This window comes from Cupressus sempervirens, chromosome 1 (assembly GCF_028749045.1).
Source record: "Cupressus sempervirens isolate cs-2001-9-10 chromosome 1, ASM2874904v1, whole genome shotgun sequence".
NCBI classification, from domain to species: domain Eukaryota; kingdom Viridiplantae; phylum Streptophyta; class Pinopsida; order Cupressales; family Cupressaceae; genus Cupressus; species Cupressus sempervirens.
Window position 1 is genome coordinate 66,877,754 of NC_143118.1, and position 14,186 is coordinate 66,891,939.

At 28.4% G+C, this 14,186-nt stretch overlaps 1 long non-coding RNA gene across 1 annotated transcript; it reads left to right on the top strand.

Moving 5' to 3' along the window:
- Positions 1–9,525: 9,525 nt before the first annotated feature.
- Positions 9,526–10,144, top strand: LOC149576182 (uncharacterized). The gene is made up of 2 exons (XR_016358500.1): positions 9,526–9,670; positions 9,800–10,144. It is a non-coding gene; the product is annotated as an uncharacterized LOC149576182 (long non-coding RNA).
- The last annotated feature ends 4,042 nt before the right edge of the window (positions 10,145–14,186 follow it).

Sequence of the window (14,186 nt, forward strand, 5' to 3'; positions counted from 1 at the left end):
ATCATACACACATATATGGATGCATCAGATCAAAAGGTAAATGAGGCCAAATCAAAAATATTCTTCCTGAATACTCATGCAAAAATAGAAAATGGAATATGTAATATTATAGGGTAAAGGAAGGTACATTTCCTTGCAAATATCTAGGAATCCAACTAGACATAGGGGTTAGGAAAGGAAGAACATGGGAACCTCTGTTTGAAAAACTAGATAAGAAAATAGGAAGTTGGAAAGGAAAATGGCTAACCAAGGTAGGTAGGGTAACTAAAATTAAATCAATATTATTTGTAACACCCATATATCAAATGTCATGCTTACCACTACCTCTAGGAGTACAAAAGAAACTAGAAAGAAAATTCTAAAACTTCTTTTGGAGTGGGATCAAGGAAAAGAAAAAATTAGTTATGATAAAATGAGAAAACTTATGCAGATCTAAGGAACTAGGTGGTCTTGGCATCAAAAACCTAAGTGAAAAAATGAAGCTCTAGGAGAAAAGCTTGTATAAAGAATGTATGAAGAAAATGATAGTAAATGGGCCAAAATTCTAAACCAAAAATATCTAGATAGTTCGGATTCAATATCACTCTCCAAAACTTGCAACCCCCCTAAAGGCTCACAAATGTGGGATTTCATGATACAATGTTGTTCTATCATAACTAAAAACCTTACATGGGATGTAGGAGAAGGGAAAGAAGCCTTATTTTGGGAAGATTCATGGGATGGGTTACCACCACTAGATAAATGCAACCTTCCAACAAACGTAAAAAAACTCTCTAATTGAACAGTGGGGAAACACACCAAGGATTACATAAAAATGATCAATAGAAATGACAAAACATATTGGAAATGGAAACCAACTAAAGAAACCACTTTAACGGATTAATAAAAACAAGCCTTTGAACAATTCCTAATTCAAAGGCCATTAATCCTTAAAGAAGAAAGGATAAAATAATATGGGGGGCATCTAACAATGGGAAATATAACATTAAGAAAGGATATGAATTAATAACCAATTCACAAAGATAAGAAAAAATAGATATACCTCTAAACCTCTGTTGGGACCTAACATGCCTCCCAAAAGCAAACATCTTCCCATGGGCAGCAATTCAAAATTGAATCCTAATAGTATATAGGTTCACTAAAATGGGTTTTGAAGGTCCATCACAATGTCCACTATGCAAAAATTACTTAGAAACAACATAGGCTTTATTATACCAATGTACCTTTGCCCAAAAAGGATGACAATGGCTTCATAAGAAATTAAATTGGATAATTGTACTTACCAAAGGGTTACGAGACAACTTAAAAATTTGGCCAAAAGATAGAAACTCAATGACATATGGCAATTTATGGAAAATAGCTCCATCAATTGTATTATGGGAGATATGGAAAGAAACAAACAAACACATCTTCAAAAATGAAGATATGTTAGATGCCTCATTTTTTAATAAAGTAGAAGGAAGCATAACAGAAGTAATAAACAATCACTTGAAAAACACAATGAAAGAAGAGGGGTCCTTCATAGACTAGGATACCAATATGAAGAAGAATTGGAGATACCTAATTAACCCACCAATGACTCGCATAAAGGCAGATAAAGAAGCAAGGAAAAACTGTAAATGGGAACTCCCAGTAAGAGGATGGACTAAACTAAATTTTGATCGAGCATCTAGAGGAATTCCAGGCAAGGTTGGACTAGGGTGTATCATGCACTCAAACAATAGTGTCTGGTTAGCCAAATGAGAAAAACCACCAGGAATCCAAACTAATAACATAGTAGAACCTGAAGCACTAATAAAAGGACTCAAGCTATGCTTAGAATTAGGTATCAAAAAGGTCATAATTGGAGGAGATTCACAAATTATCTTGAATGCACTAAGAAAGGGTAGTACCCCTAACTAGAAAATAAATCCCAAACTCAAAGACACTCTTCCCCTTTTAGACCAATTTGAAGATCCCAAAATTCAACATATATACAAGGAAGGGAACAAAGAAGTAGATACCTTAGCAAATATGGGAGCAGATGGAGAAGATATCCATGTCAAAAATTATGAGCACAATTCATAAACACGTAATATACTTAAATGTGGGAAAAAAGGAAAGAGTGGTCCAATCCTAGACAATAATCAACACCACCTATCCTTATTCAAATCAAGAAACCATATATTAGGAAATCAAGATAAATTTAGCCTAAGGCAAATTAAAAGTTAAGCATCAATACATATGAATACTTGATCAAAATCTCAACACATAGGTTGTGTTTATGCATCACATTCCATAAAAAGTCTAGATTAGGGGTAACTATAAAAAATGTTTTTTATTATCCCTAAATAGCTTAATACTCCGTCAACTCCTCTAGAAAACATAGAGAGATTACCAAGTAAAGCATAATTGGATAATGCAAACTAAGTAAGATCTTAGTTTTTTTTTTTTTAAGTTAATAATCAAGACACTGCATTAATGTAAGAATCACACACTTTGAAAACATGTATCTTAATGTATAAATTCAAAGATCAAACTAACAAATATAACCAAATAGAATGTCTACAACTTTCAAATCATTAAGATCCCCAAGGCTTAAAACAAGGCTAATGAAATTCTCAATCTCACAACAATTAACTCAAGTTGTTAAAATCTCTATTTCTTAGATGGTTAGAATAAAAATTGATTAGAGGAATATTTTGTTCGTTTATTTTCTCCCTTGATACGAAAGATACTAACAAAGATCTTGGCTAAGAAAGATGTTCCCTTTGCATATTTCTAACTCTACAAGATGAGGAAGGACTAGAAGCATAATGTACGCATGGACAATGTTACATACCAGATTGATATTGAATAAAGGGCAAAGCAGTGCAAATTAAACAAATTATAACAAGCAAAGGATGTAAAATGTAAAAATAATCTCACAAAAGCATCCTAATATAAAGGAAAATCTTTGTAAAAATGTCATATTTGAGTATTTGTAAGAATGAACAACCTCTCAAGTAAGTAGAGCAACTGGGGTATGCCCCTTTTATTCTTTGTGTAGTATAGGAACTTGGGTCTCGGGTAGGACTGGAGGTTTTCTTTCTCTATTCTTTCCTACTAGTGTTCATTTGTACGAAGACTTAATAATTTTATTTAATATTATAATATTATAATCTATAGGACTTCGGTCTTTTACCAATAAAAAATATAATAAAATTATATTTAATATTATAATACAACTAAATTTATTCTCTTATAGTTATTCATTTTATTTAATATTATAATTTTACTAACTTTTTTTAATGACAAATAAGACTATTACATGGCATTTGTATAAACATTACTTCGATGATCTATTAATGTTTCACTGTTACTTAAATGACTATTATAGCTATCACAATAGTCCCTTTGATATTGCAAGTTGGTAAAGTAGAAAGCTCTCTTTTAAGAAATTATATTATTGACTTTTTACAGCTATTTTTTAAAAATAAATAAGAATTTATATTATTTATAATTTATGATTCATAATTATTAAAGTGCCTTACTATTTATAATATTTAATATTTATTAACAACCTTCATTCAAATACAACTTTAACTATTCATATGAACTAAAATACAATGCAATGAAACATATTTCTTATTCAGAAAGTATGTTCTTATAATAATAATAATTAAGAATTATTAGTATTGTAGACTAAGTACTATTACATCATTTAATGGTTTATTTTTTTAAACACTTCCTTTCTATTCCAATTAGTCTTTTTAAAATTTTATTATAAAATTAATACATTGGATAGTATAGATGCATGATTTTTAACTTTATAGTTTTCATACAACATAATTACTCATAAAACATAATATTGTTTACGACTTATTTTTTGATTTATACGAATGTGATTTATTTATCTTTAATATTTTTAAATGTTAGTAAATTAATTAAAAATTTTATGTATAATTTTTGATGGAGGGTTCATACCTACAAGGTAGCCCAGCGAGGCATGAAGCTTGTGAGCTACCAACCAGCGAAGGCCACTACATAGGCATTTTAGGAACCCGATACGGGCCCACTCATGCTTGAAACCTCTTCGGCTTAGAGCCAAGGACTGAGGGGCATCCATGCCGTCAAAATCACCCGGGGCACAATCCTGACCTCATCCCTTATGATGTCAGAGCCTTGCACTTAGCAAGACTTGATCCCTAGTGGGCTCTTTGTGAGCCATTCAACTTCAATAGTAGACCAAGGGCCCATTGACTTATGTATAATTTTTATATATTATTATTATAAAAATATTATTATATTAATATTATAATTTATTTCTAATATATAGTATTGATATATAAACAATACAAAATATATATCAATAATTATATTCACAAACAAAATTTAAAATGAAAATTTAAATAAATTATACTTTATAATCAATAATTATTTATATAATTAAAATAAAAAATTCTTTATTACACCATTATAGAAAACTATAATTTTATTTTTTTTATTAATCAAAATATTTAATATACTATAATAAATTTATTGAATTAAATATACTAAAAACTAAAGAAAGCAACTCATAATCATTTAACTCTAACAAAACATACAAATTAATAAAATTCAAAATTAAATAATAACTTAATAAAATTCAAAATTAAATAATAACACTTATATAATTTCTCTTTTAATGAAAAATGAGGAGAAAATGATTAATAATAAGACTCTTGGAGAGCTAAGACTCTTATTGCACAACTCATGACCAACTCTCATCAAGTGGAAGAGACCGAAAGAGCCCTGGGAAGAGAGTATCGAACAAAACTTCATTTTAGAACGTGAGGCATTCATGGAAAACAAGGTCAACTTCATGAATATCATATCCAACAACTCTTGGTACAACTTTTTCAATAAGGAGAACATTGAGAAGTTGGGTTCATCATCACCCACCACAAAAAGCAAATTGAATCAACAAAGTTGGTTTAATGGAAAATGTGTCTCATAGGCCTTGTTCAACCTCGTGGACATTAAATTTTTATCTATCTATCATAATAACAAGAGACGGAAAGCAACATAGTTCTTACCGTATGTGTCATGATTATAGTATTGTAGAGTGTGGCAATAAACTTGGTTGAGATGGAGGAATAAACTTTTTAATTTGAAGGAATGCAAAATGTATTAAAACAACACTCTTTATATCCTTTGATATTTTAGAGGTTGAACCATCTTTAAACCGTATTAAAATTAATTGTAATTGTACGTAGAACTTAAGAACTAAAGATAGTGGAGAAACATAGACAATTACATTTTACATTAATGTTTCTAGTTGAATGCGAGTAGATAAGTTATAGCTCTTACCAAGTGCAAAATTACTTCTTTGTGTCATTAGAATTTTAACATCAACGTCTTTACAAAAAATGTTACAACAAGCTCTAAATTGGAAAACTCAAAAGTGTATAAGAATTTTAGAACAAAATAGAATTCTTTAACTTTAAGAGTTTTAAGACTGGAAAGCGTCTTCATAAGCCCTCAAGAAATGTTGTTCAATTTCACTAAAAAAATCATGCATACATTACAAGGCAACACATTTTTTGCATTATTGATTTTTCCATGAGAAGTCTTGAGATAATAAATAAAATTTCTACAATATTAATTTGAATCTAGTTATAAAGTTGTCATAAATGTCTTGTAATGTGTTGTGAACAAATGGATCATTGAGATCTTGTGCAAGATCAAACAATACCAACCAAAATCCTAACAAAAGCATAAGCATGTTATATCTAAATTCTACATATAGAAAAGATATCCACAATTTAAACTGCTTATTCTTTGTGTCTTGGAGTTTGCAGTACAATAAATTTTATTTTATTTTAGCATGTTTGCACTGTAAGAAATCATAAACCAATTGTTTATCCTAAAAGAAAGAATTATACGATTAAAAACTAGAGAAATTGAAAATTACCAAACACAATTTTTTAAAAACAAATATTTAACAAAAAATAATTCTTTATTAAAAAAAAACTATAATCAGTTGTCATCTTTTACACTATTAAATATTTAATCAACAACTTGACACCCAAAAATGATATAAGATATTTTAAATTTTAAATACATAAACAATAAACATAATTGTACGTACAATAACTACCATTTAAAATTCTTTATAATATTATTTAGTTTTTTGTTTTTAAAATTCTTTGTTACATTATTTAGTGTTAATTGCTTTTAATTCTTTTAAAAGATAATGTTTTAAGGACAAAATGAATCAAAATTTTATGAGTTAGTACATTCTATTATTATTAATTTGACTAATGGTAAGGTAAAGTGTGGCGTGACATATCTTTATTAATAATTATATTAATTGCACAATTAATGCAAAAAGTTAAAATTTTAATTTTTCATTGATTTTTGGTTTTAAAAATTAAATTTCTCCATTACTATTTAGTAAGACCCAATAAGATTTCAATTAAATACAATTCTTGTTTTTCAAAAAATGAAATAAGGGCCCATTTGGTTGCAAGCATAGGAATTGAGAATAGGAATAACTATTCCAATAACAACTATTTTTTGGAATGGACTTAGCTTAATTTAAGTGTAAAATGGGAATATGCATTCCTATTCCCTATTCCAATTGACACACCAAACAAAAAATAGAAAATGTATTCCTAATTTCCTATTCCTATTTCAACAACCAAACGAGCCCTAAAAATGTTCAAACTTTATAAAGAATTTAAATTCTCAAATTCTTGAAATGACAAAGTAAATGTAGTGTCACATCATCTTTTATGATATTTTCAATCATATTCATTGCACAATTAATGCTAAAAGTTAGAGCTTTAAATTTTTCTTGATTTTTTGGTTTCAAAATTTAATTTTCTCCCTTACTATTATTAATGAGAGCCAATAAGATTTTAGTTAAATAACTTTTATCTAGTTCAAAAATAATAAAAATGTTCAAACTTTATAAAAAATTTAGAACCTAAAAAAATACTTGAATATTATTTGTTAAACTAATATATTTTATAGTTTTTAATTGCATCTAATGGATGCAATAGTATCCCTGCCTATGGTAGGAACTAATAATAAGCCACACTAGAAATGTAACATGTCCTATACGATAATGGAGATAGAACCATAATAATTTTTTATTGGAAAGCTAAAATGCTCATACCATAAATTAGAATGGGTTCTCATCATTTGAGGTGTGAAATGAGTAGATGGACACTACCAAAAGAAGAATGAGAGGAGAGAATATGTTTATTTTGCAACATGGGAGTGGTTGAAGCAGAGAGACACTTCATGGAATGCCCAATCTATATTGACCTCTGCTCTAGCTACGGGGATACAACTTGACATGCCATCAAATTTAATGATCAATATTCATTGTCGAATAACATACCTAAAGAAGCAGTTTCAAAAGGCTTAATGTTCTCTCACCCTTTTTGGAGAGGGGGTGTACTTTTCTAGGTGGTCCCATAGATTGCTTTGGCCTTATTGTATTTGTCGTAGGCAATGCACTATTGTATTGAGTTGAGCACAATTAATCAATTATTTTGAACCAATGAGAACTAAGCATTTTTAGATAATTTCACTTTTTCTAAAGATTAGATGTTTTTCTATTAAAACAGTATATTAAACAAATTATTTATTTGACATATTATTGGCTGAACTCTTTAGGTGTTATAGGACCCTTTTTTAGGAGTTAACACCAAATTTCCATTAGAAAGTACTCCTAGTACTTTATAAAGTATATATATGGTGATTTATGAATAAGATTATTTATTACAGATTTTCTATATGGTTTCTAATTTTGAAGAGGTTAAGTTGAGTTGATTTCCACCATAGCCAATCCAAATTCTTCATTCTTTTATGTATTTTATTTAATTGTAAGTGGTGTTTGGCTCAAGTATATATTATGTTTAATGTTTGTTTAATTTAAATTTTATGATTTTATTCATTTTTTAGTCTAACCACCATATTTTATATACTATTCTTTTATCAAGTTTAATGTACAAATTTTTAAATTAATAATTTAGAATAAATTTATTTTATTTAACAAAATTGTTTAAGATTTAAAAATTTAAAAATATTTATTATATTAGCTATGATTTAACTTAAAAAAAGTAATCTATACTTTTATTTAAATTTAAATGATTAAAATTTAAAATAGAATTAAGAAATAAAAAATCATGTAAATTATAAAATTTGAACTTTTATTTGGTTTTATAAATTACAAAGTGATAAATATACAAATACTTACATTCTTTAGTATCTTACATAATTATTTTAAATATTTAAAATTAAATAAGAATATTATTAAAATTTCTTTTAATCTTAATAAAAAAATCTACTTCAACATATAAGATTTTAATAAATTAAAAAATATTAAAATTAAAAATAATATATAAATAACTATTTTAATTAATATTATTAATTTATAAATATATTTTAATAATTTTAAAAATTATTTAATATGTAATTAAAATTTATTAAATATGAGAATTATTATTAATGATTAGACAAATACTAGCCACAAACACTTGTTGAAATCTTTAATTCAGTATTAGTCCCTGCCTAATGATACAGAAGTAATCACTAACACCATGCGCTGTGTAAATAATCAAAGTCGAGTAAAAACTGAAAATAACTCAATATGTGAGCAACAACTATTGGTGGTGGCTGAATGACATCCTCCTATTGTTGACAATAGTCACTGTTGGTGTATAAAACTGTCATTCTTACCCAAGAAAATAGTACTTAAAAACAATTTTTTATGTGAAAGTTTTACTTGCTATAAATCTTTTAACATTAACATTAATCTCTCGCAAAGGCCTCCTCTCTTCCCATATAACATTTCGCTTCAGCAACAAGGAAACAACAATGTTTGGCCATAATTTTTGGTTTTTAAAATTAACAATTTGTAAACTACTTATCCTTTGCCCACCAACGTATAAATTGACATCTTTTTAATTAAATAGTTTATGACTTAAGCTGATTTAAGACACATGACAAGTAAATTTTAAAAGTTTGTTTAGAGTTATGATTAGTGTTGTGATACATTTTACAAATAATAAATTTATGATGAATCGGTTAATTTTGGTGGTTTCTATTATTTTGATTATGATTTATTAATTGTAATTTAAAATATACATTTTTTAATGTATTGAAAATAAAATAAAATTATTTTAATTACGCCGAGAGGCGTTCTATACAATGGCAGCACAAATGCCCAGCACGAGAATATGCCACGATTCCTTGTCAATAAAAAAGAATTGGGAGCAATTACAAACTTCCAAATTAAATATTAAAAAAGAATTCCCGAAATAATAGCTGGCCGAAATAATAGGAAGCCAAATGGAGGCCAAAATAATAGGCTCGAAAAAGTAGGGCCCGAAAAAGTAGGACCCAAAAAAATAGGCCCCGAAAAAATAGGGGCGAAATAATTTCAATATGATTTTTTTTTTTGTTAAATATAATTTTGCATGCACATTCATGCTTTTTTTTTGCGGGGAGTGGGAGAATTTGAAACAAATTCGTGGAATGTGAAGAGACGTCTGTTGGGGGATATGAGGAGCCTCTCAGAAGTTATAAAACCAAGGCTCCTCATTTCATTTACATTTTATGTTTTTGCAGGAAGGAAGAGGTGGAGGTTATTGGAGGATTAGATTGGAGTTTTTGAATAGGAGTAAATTGAAGTTTTGGAGTAACATTTTTGCAGGTGAGATTTCTATTTTTTATTTACATTTTCATTTAGATTTAGATGTAGAAGTAAATTGAAATTCAAAATTAGTTATAATATTCTACTTTGATTTATATTTCAATTTTAATTAATTTCATTTAGATTTAGAATTCTGTTCATATGACCGAAATTGAGGCCACTGGAGGACCTGTGCAGAGTTTTTCGTGGAGATAAGCATGTGGGTACTGAATCAAGGCACATTAGGCCTCTTGGAGATGTAATTGCGGTGACTTCCATGGCTTTTTGAATCGAATAGGGCAATCTAAACAATCTCAGATCTGAAATTCTTTTTTTCCTTTTCAGCCGAAGACAGAACAAAGATTGCTTGCAAGAAATTTTGCAGAGTTTAAGATTTGATTGCTTATGGCCGACTATTCTTGGTAACTGATATTTCTATTGTATATTCCCGTGCCCAGCACGGGAAGTTTTAATCTATACAATTTATTTTGTGCATTTAGTGCACAAACTAAAGAATGCATATGCAATCAATTTTTTTTATCAATCTTTATGATAGCTTTTGTTTTAAAATAGAAAATAGAAATTACTCTTTTATGTAGGTAGAAAAAAATTAGAAAGATTTTATGTATGTAAAAAATTAAAAGAATTCTATATACATCTAGATTTATTGAAAAGAATTCTATTTACATCTAGATATTTTGATTGAAATAACCATAATGTAAAAACAAAATATAAAATAGAAATGTTAATATATGTATGTAGAAAAAATTAGAAAGATTGCATGCATCTAAAAAAATTCTATTTACATCTAGATTTTTTTAGAATAGAAAAAAATGGATAATAGAAATATCAGTTGCATGTTTGTAGAAATAAATTAGAAAAACATGTATCTAGAAATTAAAAAGATTCTATATGTGTCTAATTTTTAGATTTTACTTTATTCTAAACTAATTATTGATGGATATATATTTTAAAAATATTTATGTAGTTTAAAGTTTAGATTTTAATTAATTTGTATGCAAATAGGAAAAAGAATAAATATTTTATATATATGTAGATTAATTTCTATTTTTAAAATTTACAAGTAAATGAGTACTTTATTCATTTAAAGTAAACAAGTTTTTAAGTAATATATTTTTATTTTAGAAATATATTAATCATAATGTTCATTTATTATTACTTATTTAATATACTTACTCTCAAATCTAAGACAATAGAAATGATATTTTATTAACTTTGAAATAGGGAAGTGTTAAGCAAGTTCGTTTACAAAAATACCAAAAATATATTTGGTCTTTGATCAAATTGGAGTTAATATTAGAAATATAAATATGATCATTAACAATTAAGCTAAATTCAGTTCAAAACAATAATGTTATTTAAATTTAAATAAATTTTTTTGAAAAGAATTCTATTTACATCTACATATTTTGATTGAAATAACCATAATGTAAAAACAAAATATAAAATAGAAATGTTAATATATGTATGTAGAAAAAATTAGAAAGATTGCATGCATTTAAAAAAATTCTATTTACATCTAGATTTTTTTAGAATGGAAAAAAATGGATAATAGAAATATCAGTTGCATGTTTGTAGAAATAAATTAGAAAAATATGTATATAGAAATTAAAAAGATTCTATATGTGTCTAATTTTTAGATTTTACTTTATTCTAAACTATTTATTGATGGATATATATTTTAAAAATATTTATGTAGTTTAAAGTTTAGATTTTAATTAATTTGTATGCAAATAGGAAAAAGAATAAATATTTTATATATATGTAGATTAATTTCTATTTTTAAAATTTACAAGTAAATGAGTACTTTATTCATTTAAAGTAAACAAGTTTTTAAGTAATATATTTTTATTTTAGAAATATATTAATCATAATGTTCATTTATTATTACTTATTTAATATACTTACTCTCAAATCTAAGACAATAGAAATGATATTTTATTAACTTTGAAATAGGGAAGTGTTAAGCAAGTTCGTTTACAAAAATACCAAAAATATATTTGGTCTTTGATCAAATTGTAGTTAATATTAGAAATATAAATATGATCATTAACAATTAAGCTAAATTCAATTCAAAACAATAATATTATTTAAATTTAAATAAAATAAGCCATGTTTACTTTGAAACATCAAACAACTAATTAACTAATACAATAATTAAAATAAATGAATCTATTATGACATAGAAAAATATTTTCAAAGTATAATTTCTTTGTTTTTGAATCAATATGAGTTTTTTTTTTCTACTTGAAAAGATAAACCATCCTAATTGTCATCCTTAGTTAACCCTGACAACAACCCCTACCTTAGCCCTAGCCCCAACAATGATGTACAATATAACTATAATCCAACATTAAACTATAATTATAGCACTAAAACATATCCCTATTGATATAACGAAAATCTCAGTCCAAACCATAATCTAAACCAAAAACCTACACACTAATATTGGTTATAGTCCTAACCCTAAAATCTAACCCTTAACCATAATGTAAAAAAAAACTCCAAAATATTGATCAAAATCCTAAACCTACCTATATGGATAACCATGATATTAAACTCTGAATCCAGTCCCAAGGTCCTAACCATGGTGTAAACCTATAACCGAACTCTTAAAAAATTTACTAATCCCTGATCCTAATCACATTCCCAACTTTAAACTTGAACCATAAACCATAGTTGTAACCATAATCATAAACTTAAACAAAACCCTAACCCTAAAGGTACAATCATAAAATTAATCATAGCTTAGACCCTAATCCTAGCACAAACCACAATCATGACCAAATATAAATCTTCACCTTACCCCTAATCATAATTTCAATGTTAACCCTAACATTAGTTTCAATCCTACCATGATATGAACCCTAATATAGACTTCACCTTGATCCTCACCCTAATCTTAAGTCTAATTAAACCCTGACTAAAACCTAATCTAAATGATATATCTAACTATAATCCTAACTGTAATTATCATACAACCCAATGCTAACCCTCATGTATATTTAATCCCTAATCTTAACTCTAAATATTCTATAAACTCTAGAATTGACCTTGATTCTAACCATAACCCTAAAATCTAAATTGTAACCATAGCACGAAAGGTGGGGACCCCCGCTACATGGCACAATTCTAGGTCTTGGAGCCTCGCGAAAGCACTACAGAGTGAGGAAATGTCATAAAGGTGACATGTAGTAGCATGATGCAATTTTGGGCTTTAGAGCATTGCAGAAACAATGCAGCTTAAGGAGGCGCTAGAATGGAGACTCATGGAAAGAAGAGGAAAGACATTCATGTCGCTGGCAAAAAACTATGAAAAGAGATAACATGATGTCTTAACCTCCCACAAAAAATGCAAGGTTGATCCCAAGGGGGAATTTGGTTTCCCCAAAAATGAATGATGGTCATCGATGAAGGTCTTCCTCTCGAAATAGACGGCATAGATGCATCGTGAATCCTCACCAATGAAGGATTAAGTCGCAACCGTTGATGTAGATTCTCCCCTCAAAAAGGATGACTGAGATGCAACGAGGAAACTCCTCCCAATGAAGGATTAAGTCACATTCGTCGATCAATATTGGCTTTATTTTCAATGGATGACTAAGATGTAGTGAAGAGATTCCTCCCAACAAACGAAGCAGATAGCACAAAAGGTGTGAACCCCCTCCATGTGGCACAATTTTGGGTCTTAAAGACTCATGAAAGCATTGTGGAGTGAGGAAATGTTGGAAAGGCAATGCGTGGTAGCATGATGCAATTTTGGGCTTCAGAGAATTGAAGAAACAATGTAGCATGACGATGCATCAGAATGGAGATGCATGGCAGCATCTTGTGCAATTCTAGGCTTTAGAGTGTTTCAAAGACACTAGCATATAAAGAAACGTTAGAATGGGAATGCATGGCAACATCTTGCACTTTTGGGAAGATGGGAAGATAGCTCGCGAAGAAATAAGAGTTATCGAATCTCGCAGCATGAATCAACCCGACCAAGAAAAAATGATCCAGCGTGGTCAATGAAGAAACTGAGCCAACACAAAATGTTAGCTGCCAACTTTAGCGATGTTAACCCTCTGCAAAGAACCTATCCCATTTAAGGTCTCTCAGATCAGACATCAGTGATGGGTTGAATAGGGGGAAAAAATAGCACACAATGCCCTCCTAAATGAAATTCTAAATGTAACACTAATAACCATGGTCCTACTTCTTTCCCTAACCTTATCCATGAGCGTGGGAATATACATATTATTATATAGGGCACCTTATATAATAATAAATATAATCTAAAATCCCAACCCTTACTCCCCTCCTAACTATAAATGTGACCATAAGAAAACTTCTAAATATAACCCTTCCTCTAACTCTAACCCTAACCCTAACCCTAACTATAATTGTAACCCTATCCCTACCACTAACTGTAACCCTGAATCTAACTCTACCATAATTGGACTTTAACCCTAACTATAACTGTAACCCTAAACCTAACTCTAACCTTAACCGTAACCATAACCGTAACCCA